The following is a 14,691-nucleotide window of genomic DNA, read 5'->3' as shown; positions in this document are numbered from 1 at the left end:
AAAATTTGGCTTGCCGATTAATTCGGCGGTGACAGAATTAATATATATGCAAGCTAGGTCGGTCGCCGCCGCTAAACCCTACTGCTGCTTTTGCCCTAGCTACGTATACATCGCATATGTCGCCGCATGCAGTAACAGACGCTACTACGACTCGATTTCTTCTTCCCTTCGTCTCCGAGATCGAGTTCTTTTCGCCGCAAACTGAACTCGAGGCTAGTTAGCTAGGGTTCATCGTCCACCTCGAACGAACGATCCAAACAATATTTCAATATATCCCGTTCGGCCGTCGACGTCCCAGGTGATCGATCAGGTAATGTACGCCTAATTGTTGTAATTAACGTTCTGATTTTGGACCCAGCAAATTAACTAAATCAATTACGTTGTTGTTCGATCAATATTGATTACTCCTTCCATCTCTAGGATAGAAAAAAAATGATATAGGTTTAGATAAATCTTAGCACTAGGAGTACAACAGTATTTGTACTAGTTAAAGCTATTAACACAATTTAGGCACATTTGTTTAGACTTGGAGTTAAACTGAGCGGAAATATGTGCGTATTTAATTTGTATTTTTTTAACAGGTTGATCTAGGTTAGTTGGGGCCATCGATCATCATCTACTGCAGTCTACGCTACTTAATCGCCTTCAGAAATGTACTGCCCTTACTGTCAATGTAACCGCGACGTCAGAAAGGATCCTGACAAAAACTTCATGTGAGGCTTAACTCCCTTTTCCTCCTGTATATATCTTGTTCCGATTCGATCAAAAACTAATACGCCGGTGCAAAAATTTTTTTTACAAGAACATATATAATGGTATCATTAAATTATGCACTAATTATTTTTCATGCTGTGAGCAGATTCTGTGTTACTTGTGGGGCTGTTCTTGATGACCAGGTTTACGATGGTGAGCCTACTTTCCAGAAGGGCGCTGATGGACAGGTTAATCGATCATCGATCTTCACTTTGCTTCTTATTAATTATATTGTTATTATTAGTAGTACATAAGCCTTACATTAAGTTTAGTTTTATAAATGAGTCTGGAAAGATTTGTCCGAATTCATGTAAAAGATGAACTATTTTTAGGCAGTCGAAGGGAGTATATATATATATATTTTTTTTTCTTTTATTAATTTTACATAGGTCTCATTTTTATCCTCTTTTTTTGGGAGCTATACAGGCCCGGTTGGCCGGTTGTTTTCTGTCAAGCATTGAGAGCAGCCATTCAATATCCCATGAAAGAACTGTAAATAAAGGTATATGGCTGGCTCCAAGGTTTGGGGAGTCATTCCTGTGTATCTCATTTTCATCCCACTTTATTTTATTCTGTCCGTTTTATATTATAAAGTCATTTTGGTTTATTGTAAATCAAACATCTTCAAATTTGATGAGTTTATAGAAAAATATAGCAAAAGTTGCAACACAAAATGTATATACTATAATATATATATACAATGGTGGATTTAATTTGCTACTGTAGATGCTAGAACATTTTTTTTAATTTAGCTAAATTTGAAGATGTTTAACTTAGGACAAAGGTAAAAATGACTTATAATGAGCTAATTAAGTTAATCCTCTTTTTACCAGGAATAGAGGAGATTAGGCAGATTGTCAACAGCTTACATGTGAGTGGAGGGGAGACTATCATTAACCGGGCTAGACTCTTTTATGAAGTACGCATCTTTAATTGATTTGTTACCACCCAATTAATAGCTTGTTATTTCTTAAATAATGTGGTACATGGTGATATATTGATGTGTGTTCTTGTTCAAGTTTCGCTAGCTGTTGACAAGAGTTTTACAAGGGGCCGTCGAACAACTCATGTGGCTGCTGCTTGTCTCTACATTGCCTGCCGGTATGCTGCTGCCTAATTAATCAGTTCATCTATTGAAAGATTTAATTTTGATTGAATTAATGCCTGAGCATGATGCTTTTTTTCACAATGAGTCCATAAAACCAGTGATACGACGATATATAAAATACCTAAACTACCTATAATACAACTAACCTATCGAGTGAGTCGATAAAACAAGTGATAAGAGACATCTAAAATACTTAAACTATAACACAACTAATCTATGGTGAACACTTGCCATGGGTTTGTTTAATTAATACATGTAAAATTGTACTCCCTACATCGTAGAAAAAACCAACTTCTTGAATTTGAATATAGTATTAATGTCCAAAATCAAACCCAGACATTTGTTTATTAAGCACACAAACTGAACTTTTCCATGTGGACAGGAGTACTTTGTCCTAATTTTTCAAGTGCATAGTACGTACTTATCATCAGCCTGGTTATGCTACCTCGTGTTCCCCTTTTCTTTTTTTTAAAAAAAAATTACAGAGGTTGGTAATTTTAGCTTCTTCGTTTTTTATTTACATAAAACTCCGTATAATTACAGATAGCAATTTTATCATCCTTAAAAAGATATCTCGAGATAACATATTGTCTACTGTAAAATTTACGCTACAAATTTGGCACCTCGAGATACTTCCGATGATAGGAAGATTTACCAATCGTTAAATAAATCATAGGATTTGACTCAGGCCAAAATTTGAAACTTTGACGCGGTCAGATTGCATAAGTCACTTCTATTTCTTTTGAAGAACATATGACAAGCATAATTATCTCTTTCCATAGAAAATCCATGATAATTTGGGTGGGTAAATAAACTAGCATCCAAAGTACCTCACTGTGGACTATGTCCATTTCCTAGATTGTCCGCTATATTTGTAATCATAGGATGTACATGGTATTTGAATTTTGATCTATTTACTTCCTTGGATATTTGTTGGCAAGTTCTATACTTTTGTTGATAATATTCATTCCTGACACTCATTATGATAGTTTCTTTTTCACTTTCTTTGCGATATTAATGTCCAAGTTTACCTTAATTCCTTGCCAGGAGGAGTAAAAAGGCATATCTTCTTATTGATTTCTCGGATCACTTGCAGATTAGTGTGTAAGTGCTGCATTCGCCTGCCCTTGTATGTATTGCAGTTGCAGGCCTTACTGACATGGCCGGCTTATCTGAATTTTTGTTTCAGTTATGTTCTAGGTGCAGTTTTTCTGCAGCTTTGCCAAGTTTTGCTCCTCACCGAACATCCATTTATCCACAATCTCGTCGACCCCAGCCTCTTCATACATCGTTTTACAGAACGTAAGATGATAATCACATTAGAATGCATTAATTCGCAAATCTTATTAGCCGTCTGGAAATTGCAATTTATAAACATGAATTCCGACTTCAGTCCTAGGCTCTGTTTGACTAATTTCTCCACCTTCATTTATCTCATCTGTTCAATGTGCTTTTACAATCTTTTTTACTAAAAAAAATATAGCAATTACTTAAAAACTCGTATGACATTTATTTTGAATTATTTGATTGATTTTTATATGTTAAAGACTTAAAAGTCATGTAATTAGACTTTACCACATGATAGCGAAACAGTTCCTCACTTGCAACGCAAGTTGCAATCGTTTTTCTTCACTCTCCTTTTTGGGGTCTTTGCAAGGCATGATTGCTAAGTTTATCAGAAACATAACCTCAATCTGCAGGCAATTGCTTGGGTTAATTAGCAAGGAAACCAAACATGTTTAGTCCAATTACTTCTGATTTTGTGTTACTTTTATTGTTTTTTTTTTTTGCTCTCTAGGCTTACTGGGGAAGAGGGACAATGCTGTCTCGAACACATCTCTACGCATTGTAGCTAGCATGAAGCGAGACTGGATGCAGGTATTTAAACGTATTTTTTCCTAATACAGCACCTTGCTATGGTTGTAATAACTTTGTTTTGTATTGCAGACTGGGAGGAAACCAAGTGGATTATGTGGTGCAGCATTATATATCGCTGCTCTCTCTCATGGATATAATTATACCAAGGCAGATGTTGTAAGCCAAAGTTCTATTTGTCGGACATATATACTTATTTAGAATTGTATTGTAGATGTGTATGCCACATTTTGTATGTTTTTTACTGCCCCCAGTTCCAAAATATATATAAAAAATTAGGTTCTGTAGTAAGGATCAAAGTTGAGAAGAAAAAAAACTATAGTATCCCTTAATAAATGATGAATAGATTGGATTGGAATGGCATATGAGGATAAAATCGGAAGAATTTTAGATAAAAAGCAATATATGTGACAAGAAGTTGTATGAATAGTGTTATATATGTTTATTTTGTGTGACATGATTTAATTTAAATTTTATAAATGCTTATATTTTGGAACTGAATGGGTAATAATTTGGACTTAAATAGGATTGCATGTTACAGCACATAATGACATAAATCTATGGTTTATGTTTTTTTCTAGGTTGCTGTTGTGCATGTCTGCGAGGCAACACTAACTAAGCGCTTGATAGAGTTCGAAAATACAGATTCAGGTAGCTTAACGGTATGGATCTTCTTTCTCCAGGAAATACTAAATTTAATCGGTGGGCACTGCTGTGTACTACCTCCGTTTTTTATTGAGCATCGTTCAATGCTCGATCATTCGCTTATTTAAAAGTTGTGTATAATGAATAATTACTTTTATCATTAAATCAACGACGTGAAATAAAAAAAAAAACTAGAGGAAGTCTACATACAGATGAAACATTTTGCAAGCGACGTATTGCTGGTAAACATGGGAATATATTGGATCCATGCTGCATTTGTAAACATTACCTAACTTAATTATACATTATATTGTAATGCCCTCTTGCTAGATTGAAGAATTTTTGGCAAAGGCTGATGAACAAGAGCCTGCTATTAGAATCTCACCAAAGCCTGGAGAAGTACTCTGCAAGCACAAGGATAGAGATGCTGAACATTTTGCTCATGGGCTGTGTGAAAAATGCTACAATAAAGTATATATCTAATCCTTCACTAGATTCTTAATGCATTGGTTTGTTGGGACTTGAATTCACTCTGAACATGCATGACCTGATTATTCAGTTTATCGAACTGTCTGGTGGAATGGAGGGTGGCTCTGACCCACCAGCTTTCCAACGAGCTGAAAAACGAAGACTGGAGGCTGCTAAAAATGCTACTGAAGCTGCTGCAACTGAGGTAGAACTGGAATCAGCTTGTAAGGTGCATGATTCTGATGTTGGCAGCAACATTACGACATCAAGAAAGGTGATACCCTTAACATTGTTAAGCTCATTCTTTTACCCTTTTTACCATAGATATGTGAGCAATTTTACGGTCCAACAAAAAGTAATCAAAAGTACCTCGTGGTACCAAATCGTTTCTGATCGTTGGATCTAACAGCACATATCCTACTCAGCTAGAGATCCAATGGTGAGAAATGATTTGGTACCTCGAGATACTTTTTGTTGGACCGGAGTAAATCTCTAGATATATACTTCCTTAAGCCCATGTAAATAATGCAGTCTTGTAGTTCATTAACAAGGGCAGAAGAAGCCAAGGGTGACTTTGAATCATCTAGATACTGTGCAATTGCACAGTCACATAGTACTGTTATATGGGTATATGAGTACCATATATGCAGAAAGGCATTTAGACCTGCAAAATCTAATATAGATGCCAAATTCGCAATTTGTTGCATTTTCATGCACCAGGTATATGTTAGAGTAAATTTGCAACGAGCTGAAAAGCAAAGACTGGAGGCTGCTAAAAATGCTACTGAAGATGCTGCAACTGAGGTAGCACTGGAATCAGCTTGTAAGGTGCATGACTCTGATGTTGGGAGAAACATTACGACATCAATTAAGGTGATTTTTTTTACCTTATTTACCATAGATATTATACTTCCTTAAGACCATGTAAATAATGCACTCTTGTAGATCATTAACAAGGGCAGAAGAAGCCAATGGTGACTTTGGATCCTCTAGATACTTTAAAATTACATAGTTACATCGTACTGTTATATATATATATGAGTATTTGACTACCATATATGCAGAAAGGCATTTAGACCTGCAAAATCTATTATAGACGCCAAATTCGCATTTTGTTGCATTTTCATGCACCAGGTATATGTTAGAGTAAATTTGCACAGAACCATACATATATTGGCAAAACCATCACAAATCTACAGTTTTAAGACACAATACCGCTAAACCATAGATTTAGCATTAAATTTATTAAAGCTACTGATTTAAAGGCTCTAGTAGGACAGAAGTGCTAAGGATCTAACTCCTAAAATCTGTAGTTTTTACTGTCAGTTCAGTTTCTATGATCCATGACCTAATATGTAGTCTTGCGACAAATTTTGTTCAAATATCTGAATTTGTGAATGTGAATATTTCTCTATTTGTTAAACACCTGATTTAGCCATTTCTATTGTATTTCACATGATGTGTTTCAATAATCTGAATACTCATTTACATTATTTTCACAGAATGTAAGTGGAGACAACCAGTCGACAATTACATCTGGGGAAGTTGCAAGTGATTCCGTAGCTTCTGAAGATCCTGAAGGGGAAGGTTTGTCTGTTTCTGTACCATGAAAAGAGATACTCCACAAAATGAAAATTCACCTTTCCATTTTGGGTCCCTTTTCATAAGTTTATTGCTGCTGAACACCATATTTCATCCATAGGTAATACAGAAGTTGAAGTTTGAGAAAGTTTTTCTGATATTGACGATGTGGAGGTACTTTCTCCTATCCATTCACTTGCTTCTAAATATTTAGTACATGAACTTGCTTTGTTTTTGTTGTCTTCAGTTCTTGAGATATGATCAGATAGGCTCTTTCTGATTTATTCTAGTGCCACTATTAATTTCTAGGTTGATGGGTACATTCACAATGAGGAAGAAACACGGTACAAAAAGATTATCTGGGAGGAAATAAACAAAGAATACATTGAGGTAGTTAAGCCAGTTACTTATTTGCATAATATCTTTCTTATTTTACAACAAAGTGTGGCTCTCACTGATTGCCTTTGCAGGAACAAGCAGCAAAAGAAGCATTAGCAGCTGAACTGGCAGCTAGAGGAATGGTTGTGGGAGAAGGGAAGAAGAAAGTATGAAATGTTTCCAGTGCTAAAAAGGTTTTACCTGTCTATGTGTTCACTATAGTTAGTGATTAACCATGGATGTTTCATATCTAGAGAACAAGACATAATGAAGATGCCAAGAACTCAACACCTGCTCAAACACCTGCAGAGGCAACACAGAAAATGTTGAAACGGAAGGTACAAATAATGATGCATCATCCCCTGATCCCCATGCCTTCTTGCAGTATTTTCATATAATTTTGATGGACAAAAGGAGCAGTACATATAATTTTTTTTACAAAAACTAAAGAAACGATTCACACTATAATTAAACGAACTTATAAGTATTTTAATTATATTTTCTTCGAATTATGGTTTCACCAGATAGTTTATAGGATAAATGCATGCTATGCAACTGAGCTTTATACATGTTTGGTGGCATGCCGCAGAAAATTGATGAAACTCGAAATTCAATGGCCTTATGTTACACAATACATCGATACATGATTAGTCCAAACATAAACAGTGTAGATTTTATTTTTAAAATATTTTTTGCCTTAATGAGAAATGACAATCATAAGTAAATCTATTTCAAATTTATTCTTCACTGATGAAACAGGAGGAGGTGTAAATATGCCAATGTTTGTGCTTTTGGTAGATGAAACAAGTTATTTAATTGGTCCATAAGAAAGGTGTAGCAAACTAGGGATATATGCTTTCCGTTGTCTTTTGTTTCAGTGACCCCGTAGTATTTTAGAGAACATCAAGTGGGTTGAGTAGACACCAAATCTTGATTAAGAAAACATCAACACTATTCACCTCCTAAAATTCCTCTCAGGATCCTGCATTTCTCTGACTGCTCATCCAAACACCCTTTACCATAGAATTTCTCAGTTCTCTATTCTTTTGTTTTTCACATGCATTCCGTGTTCCACGTTTTTTTTTTCATTCTTCATTTTCCATCTTGCACACAATATGAGCCTGTAGCATGTGCACTAACTAAAACTGACATATAATGTTGAATCTTGCAGAGACTTGGATCAAAGATAAACGACGAAGCTGTTAACAAATTATATCAGGTATGTTGTCTCTCGTTTCGTTTGATGTACTCCCTCCATCCCAAAACTTTAAGCATTCAAAATTTATTACAAAATATAGCTACTTCTCCACCTACTCTATCATCTCAACCAATCATAACATCTAATATTTAATTTCTTCCTGTAACGTCAACCAACCACAACTTTCCTCATTTAATTTTAGCCCTCCCACACAGGTTCCTTCCCAGATGATCATTCATAAAAATAGGCATATTTATTTGTGAAAAATAAAATATGTTCAAGGGCAGTTGTATAACTTGATCTATTTTGTTCAAATGTGACATGTGTACAAAATAGCCACACAGGATCCTGAAGCAGAGCTTATACAACTCCTCTTGGACATATTAAACCTAACTTAACAATGTATTTATTAGTCCTTTAACCAAAATTTCATCGCCTACCAAATCCCTTGAGGAACCTAGATGCATTTATGGTTTCATTATGATCTACACTCCATTATTTTTGTTATTCAAAATCCATATTGAATTATTAATTTTTGCCAACAGACAGAAGATGATGATGGCATAGCAGACAAAGAGGTGGACTTCAATGATGATAATGGACAGGACACTGGTGATGGTGAAACATTTGATTACGATTACCCTGATTACAACTATGATGGCTATGATGATGGAGCCTATGACTATTATGATGATGGTGTTGATTTTCAGTAGCTGATGATATATATATGTAGATGTTGGGAAGAGTTGATGCATTTATTTTGTGAATGGTATCTGTTACATATTTTTGAAGAGCAAATTAATTTGCTTTGTTAACGATCATTGAGCTGATCAATATACGGCATGATGCATTAGCCTTAGCTTGTTGTTTTCTGGTGATATGTTTTGAGTGAATTGCAATTTGGGCTAGCTTTTGTTGCTCAAGTTTCACATTGGTCTATTCTTTGATTAACCAATTTGTTAACTTTAGGCTAGGTAAATTTATCTTTGTAGTACTTTATACCACCCAAACTCTTTTGTCTACCATAGCTATAGAAAATAAAATGTAGAACCCTATTTGTTTTTCATTTGCACTGCCAATAGATATTATCGTTGCTGGCTTTTATCATATCACTGGAGCTGGTTTGGATAGGCTATTCTGTGATTGTGGTAGATGAAGCACATTTTTGCGAAATTCCTAGTGAAAGGATGTGAAATATTATTGCTCCAATTTCTCCTCTTTAGACATTGTTCGGTTATTCCCCAATATCGAGGGAGGTATTAGAGAGGATTGAGGGAAAATAATTACACATCACAATAGGTATAGAATAAATCCCTCCCTAATCTTCTTAGATTCTCTAGTGATAGGGATTAACCGAAAAAGACCTTAGAGGGTTTTTTTTTTAAAAAAACAAGGGTCCAAATGCTGCTGCACGTACATACAAACTGACATGTATAATGTATAGTGTACCTAGCTATGTAATTACTCTTTTTTGGACATTGTTTTCTACATATGTATAATTCGCCCTAGTTTTTGCACTATTTGAACTTTTTCAACAACAAATTATAAAAATAAACCGGTTTGAAAACTATTTTTAAGATAGACCATTTGCTCCCTGCCACCCCCGATAGCGTGGAGGTACTTCATCTCCACGCCAAGGTCCGCGTTGAGCCCTGGCACAATTACGAAGGAACCTGCGTCTTCAGGAGTGGCGCGAAGCAAAACGGTTCATGTTTTAAATAAATTTTTAAACCGGCCTAATATCATAATTATTTCTTAAAAAGGGTGAAATATCGTAAATTTTGGTAGTTCTCCATGTATACATGTTGTCCCAGCCTGATTTCAGTCCCATATCTTGAAAGCAAACAGCCTCTCTTGGTCCTCTTTCCTCCCAATTACATTTACTAGAAACTTCCTTAGCAAACTTTAAACGTTTTTTTTTCTCCTAAATTACTAATACAATTACATCGTGGTATTTACTGCAATTAGATCGTTACATGATCTTACACAACTATAGCAAACGACCTAGTGAGATTACAAGAAAGTGGTATTCCTCCTTGGAAGGCTTCTGCAAGCTTGCTAGACAAAACTGCTATGATTAGGGCCTCCAAATAATGGAAGTTAGCTTGTAATTTTGTGCCAGAGATACGGGATAGAACCAGCTTAATCATTGGGTAGAAACCATCCGAGATAACAGATGATGGGCATCGCTGATCATGTGTGCATCTCGTCTTTTCACGAATGCTTATGTTTATAAGCTAAATTTTAAATATTTAACCTTAATTTGGAGTTTTTTTTATCATAGCTTATTTTTCAATCTTGGCTTTTAGGTAGTTAAGAATATGTATACAAATTTTTTATTCACAAATTATTTTTTATTTACAAATATGTCATTTTACTTATTGCTAGAATAAGCCAAAAGATGGTTACCATGGCTTGCATCGAAGTTTTGTAAATCGAAGATAGCCTAGCTAAACATACTTCCTCCAGATATTTGCCTACAATGTCTTTTATTTGGGCAAATTAACCTAGGTTGTGCAATGTCGATGGCCCATGGCTTACAATGCAAGCACAATTAACACTACGACGAACATCACCTTGAAATTAACACTACGATCAAGAACAACTACGATATGCTAAGAAAATCGTTGCACCTACGGTAGATCGCTGTCGTTCAGTTCATTGATTTGCTATGCTGCTAGCAGCTACAGTGATTATCTACGGCAAGCATATCCAGTGGGGCCCACCCATATAACTGCTGTGCTCAGTGACTTTTTTTTAAGTCCCTTGTTACATCGGATGGCTGGACATTAATTATGAGTATTAAATATAGACTGATAACAAAACTAATTGCATAAATAAAAACTATTTCATTAGACAAATTTTTTAAGTATAATTAAGCCACGATTAGTAAATGTTTACTGTAGCATCACATTCACTATTTATGGACTAATTAGGCTCAATAGATTCGTCTCGCGAAATAGTTCAGAGTATAGGGTGAGTTTTATTAATAGTCTATATTTAATACTTCTAATTAGCGTCCAAACATTCGATGTGACAAAGACTAAAAAAATATGTAGGAAACAAACGGACCTTAGAATTAGACACCAACGCTCAATATAAAACTTATAATTTAAATGAACTCGATGCACAGCTACCCTTCACCGAATTAATTTTCAAAATACACGCTTTTTCTCAGTTTTCTCTTAAAATAAAAAATATACACATGATGCCATTGGTTGTGGCGACAGGGGTATATTAGGAGTTGCCACACCATTTGGCGACACAAGGGTATACTTAATGGATTTGCTTCGAGCGCAACCCCGCCCTATTGGCACCCACACAGAATACATCGAACAAATCAGCACACACAAGATCCTTGAAGAACACCCACGTAATATGTCAAAGAATATACATGCATCACATATGAACATCAGGTCAACAAGTGCAGAAACATCCAGAGAATACACCACATATGAACATCCCCAGAATAGATCAAGATCATCGAATCCAAGACCATGGGAGAATGAAGAAGTTGTCGCTAACTCTTGGTGCTCCCGGCACCACATGGATCTAACAACAGTCGATGTTGATCTTGGAGCCCTAGGCGGTCAGCTGAGGAGGAGGAGGCGAGAGAAAATTGCATATCTACCACTCCAAGCAAGTGGATTCGCTGAAATACCATTAATAAAATAGGCTTCGCCCAAATACTATTTAAGAGGCTGTACTATTTGCTATTTGGCCATTTTAGCTCTAAACCGTTATTATCTCTATTTTACCATCTTTTTTCCCTAATTTGCCCCTGGCCGGTACGTGCACCAGCCGCTGTTGGCGGGGAGGCCTCGTTCATGTGGTCCAACTCGTTCTACGCGCAGGCTATCCCCTTAATTTGTGTCAGTGTTTTTTCAGGTCCATGGGACTTTATTTGATAGAAAAGGACGGTGTATGAATAATACAGCTAAATATATATATGTGAAGTGTATGCTTCTATCCGCTGGGAAAATGAGTCGCGTCCGCATGCGTCCTGTGCAAAAATTCTCAGCCGCGCTGAAACAGAAAACTTGCGACAGAAAATGGAGGGCCAGAAACTCCCTCATGCGACAAAACAGAGAAAAACGATCGTACTGTGCGTCAAACAGAGAGAGAGAGCGCGCAGGGGCAAATTAGGAAAAAAAGATGGTAAAATAGAGATAATAACGGTTCAAAGCTAAAATGGCAAAATAGCAAATTGTACTGACGTTTGGATGGTATTTGGACGAAGTCCATTTTATTAATGGTATTTCAGCGAATCCACTCGTTTAGAGTGGTAGATATGCAATTTTCTCGAAGTTGGCCGTGACTTGCCGCATCTACACGAAGGGATGGGAAGGGAGCTGGCATACCGCGGTTGCCTTGCTCCCATCACCTATACCTGTCAAGCCACCTTCAGGTTATTGACAGGGCTGAATCAGGATGATCGGATCTAGTGACTGGATCCGTCGATGGGCCACCGAGAAGGGGAGGCTTTAGTGGCTGAGAGAAAGAGGGGGCAAAGCAGTGGAACAGAAGAGAAGGTGAGCACAAGGAGAGATGAGATAGATAAAAGGAGGGGGTGAGGTGGCCTAGACAAGCCAAAGGAGGAAAGGGGGCACGACAGAGTGAGGAGAAGAGGAGGGAGCATTGAAGTGAGAGGGGGAGGGAGGCTGGGGAGCCAGTGGTTTTTACTAGTCGGCTGAGCTCGATTTATTATCAACAATGATTAATTTAAAAGTATATTATAGTATCGGTTCTTTAGAAGATCGGCACCTACACTTTAGTGCCTATTATTTTCTATAATATATTATAGGTGTTGGTTTTAAAGACTCATGTGATGTTGGGAGGATGAAATCCCTAATAGCCACCGATTTTAAATGAAACGATAGCTATATCGCGTCTCATCCCATACAAGCAGTTTTCTCTGTAGTGGCTTAAAATAATCCCAAAGTTAAGACTTTTCTCAAGAAAAAGAAGCATCACAAAGTATCACTCAATTATTGGGAGATTGAAGAGATTCATTTGATTAGTTTCAATGTTTTCATAATTAATGAATATGGTTAAACTTATTGAGATAGTTGAGCTACTATCATGTGGTTTAGCATGGTATTTATAGGAGCACTGACATTATGTGGTTTAGCACATTATTAGTTTTGGCCCTGGTGTGACGTGTTTTAGCACTGACTAGTGGTTGATTTAATATTGTTATTTAATTACTATTTATATTAACTATCTATTTTTTTGTTTTTGCTTTTGTTTTAAACTATTGTTTTTGCAAAAGTGAGCATCAGCAATATTTTTTCTTTGTGCACACACTTTTGCATTTATTGATGGCTTGTTGAATACGGTGGTTATACTTAGCCTTATTTTTTTCCAGTCTTTCTGCATGAGCCAAAGCTGCGTCTAACAAGTTGTTTGAAGATTAGGCAAGGTGCTATACTTAAGTGTTGATTGTTGGGCTATACCGATATCGTTGCTTCTCAAAAAGCTACATTAATATTATTTTTTGTGTTGTTAAGACTATTTATTTTATTTAAAAAAATGCTCGTGTGTTGCACAAGATTAAGTTAATTTTAACTATGTAAATTAATATATATTTTTTAAAAATATTAAATTTTAAAAATAAATTACGTGCTGAAAATAGTAAAGTGTGGTCACCTACCATTGATTTGGGAAGCATAGAAAAACTTATAATTAAGAATAGTAAATTGTGATGAAGATTATAAATAAATTAAATAAGATGGGGAGTCTTTCGATAGCGAAGGAAGATAGAGGCACAGTAAACCCTGTTGTGACATAAAAAGTAAATATATTTTTCTTAAATATTTACAAAAACTTTATTTTTATAAAATCATACAAATCTATGAAGAGCGTTTTGGAATAGCGCCGGGATATTTTAGCTTATATGATATATGATCATTGAAAACTTAAAAAGAAATTCCTACTATATTTCAAACTTGAGAATGCACCACCAAAAAAATATATAAATGCCTAAGATGTTTTAGAAACTTAATAATGTAGGAATAGAAAAAAAATAGAAATTTAAAAATTAAAAATAAATTTGAGAATGTAGAAATAGAAAAAATATAAAAGAGAAATTTGATTATAGCAATCAAACAAATGAGATTGTGTATACATAAAAAAAAATTGAGAATACATAGGAAAACAAAAAAAATATTCTGTAGAGAAAACCATAAAGAAGTTTGAAATTGGATAGAAAAATAGAAAAAACTAAAATTTCAGATTGTGTAGAAAAACACATAAAAATAAGAATGTGTAGCAAAATACAAAAAGCTTCTACGTAAATTATTTTGTGAAGAGAAAAACACAATAGAAGAATTAAACTTTAGTTTGTGTAAAAGCAGAGAAAAAATATCTAAGTGTAAATAAAATACAAATGATTGTACCCACATAAATGAGAATGAATGCATAAAAAATATAAATAAAAAAATAAAAAAAAAAGAATTGTTGTGTAGATAAAGTATTTTGTTATTGAGACATGCAGGATACGAACCTGCAACCTCCGTACCAGCAGAGCAACGCCATAGACAGCCGCAGCAAAACTGGAAATCCAAGTTGTGCGCTAGCGTGAGATCGAACCAAAGACCTCTTATCCACTTCACCATGATGGGTTACGTGATTTGATTCACCGCGAGTCGGCTCAAATAACGTGCGATCACGGTAGGCGGACGAT

General features: G+C 35.5%; 1 pseudogene; it reads left to right on the top strand.

Annotated features, from left to right (window-relative positions):
• Nucleotides 1–651: 651 nt before the first annotated feature.
• LOC102705903 lies at nt 652–8,842 on the top strand (annotated as a pseudogene).
• Nucleotides 8,843–14,691: the final 5,849 nt, after the last annotated feature.

The sequence above is a fragment of the Oryza brachyantha genome, chromosome 4 (genome assembly GCF_000231095.2).
Source record: "Oryza brachyantha chromosome 4, ObraRS2, whole genome shotgun sequence".
NCBI classification, from domain to species: Eukaryota; Viridiplantae; Streptophyta; class Magnoliopsida; order Poales; family Poaceae; genus Oryza; species Oryza brachyantha.
Note: the sequence above shows the minus strand (reverse complement) of the source record. Positions and strands in the feature narration are given on the sequence as shown.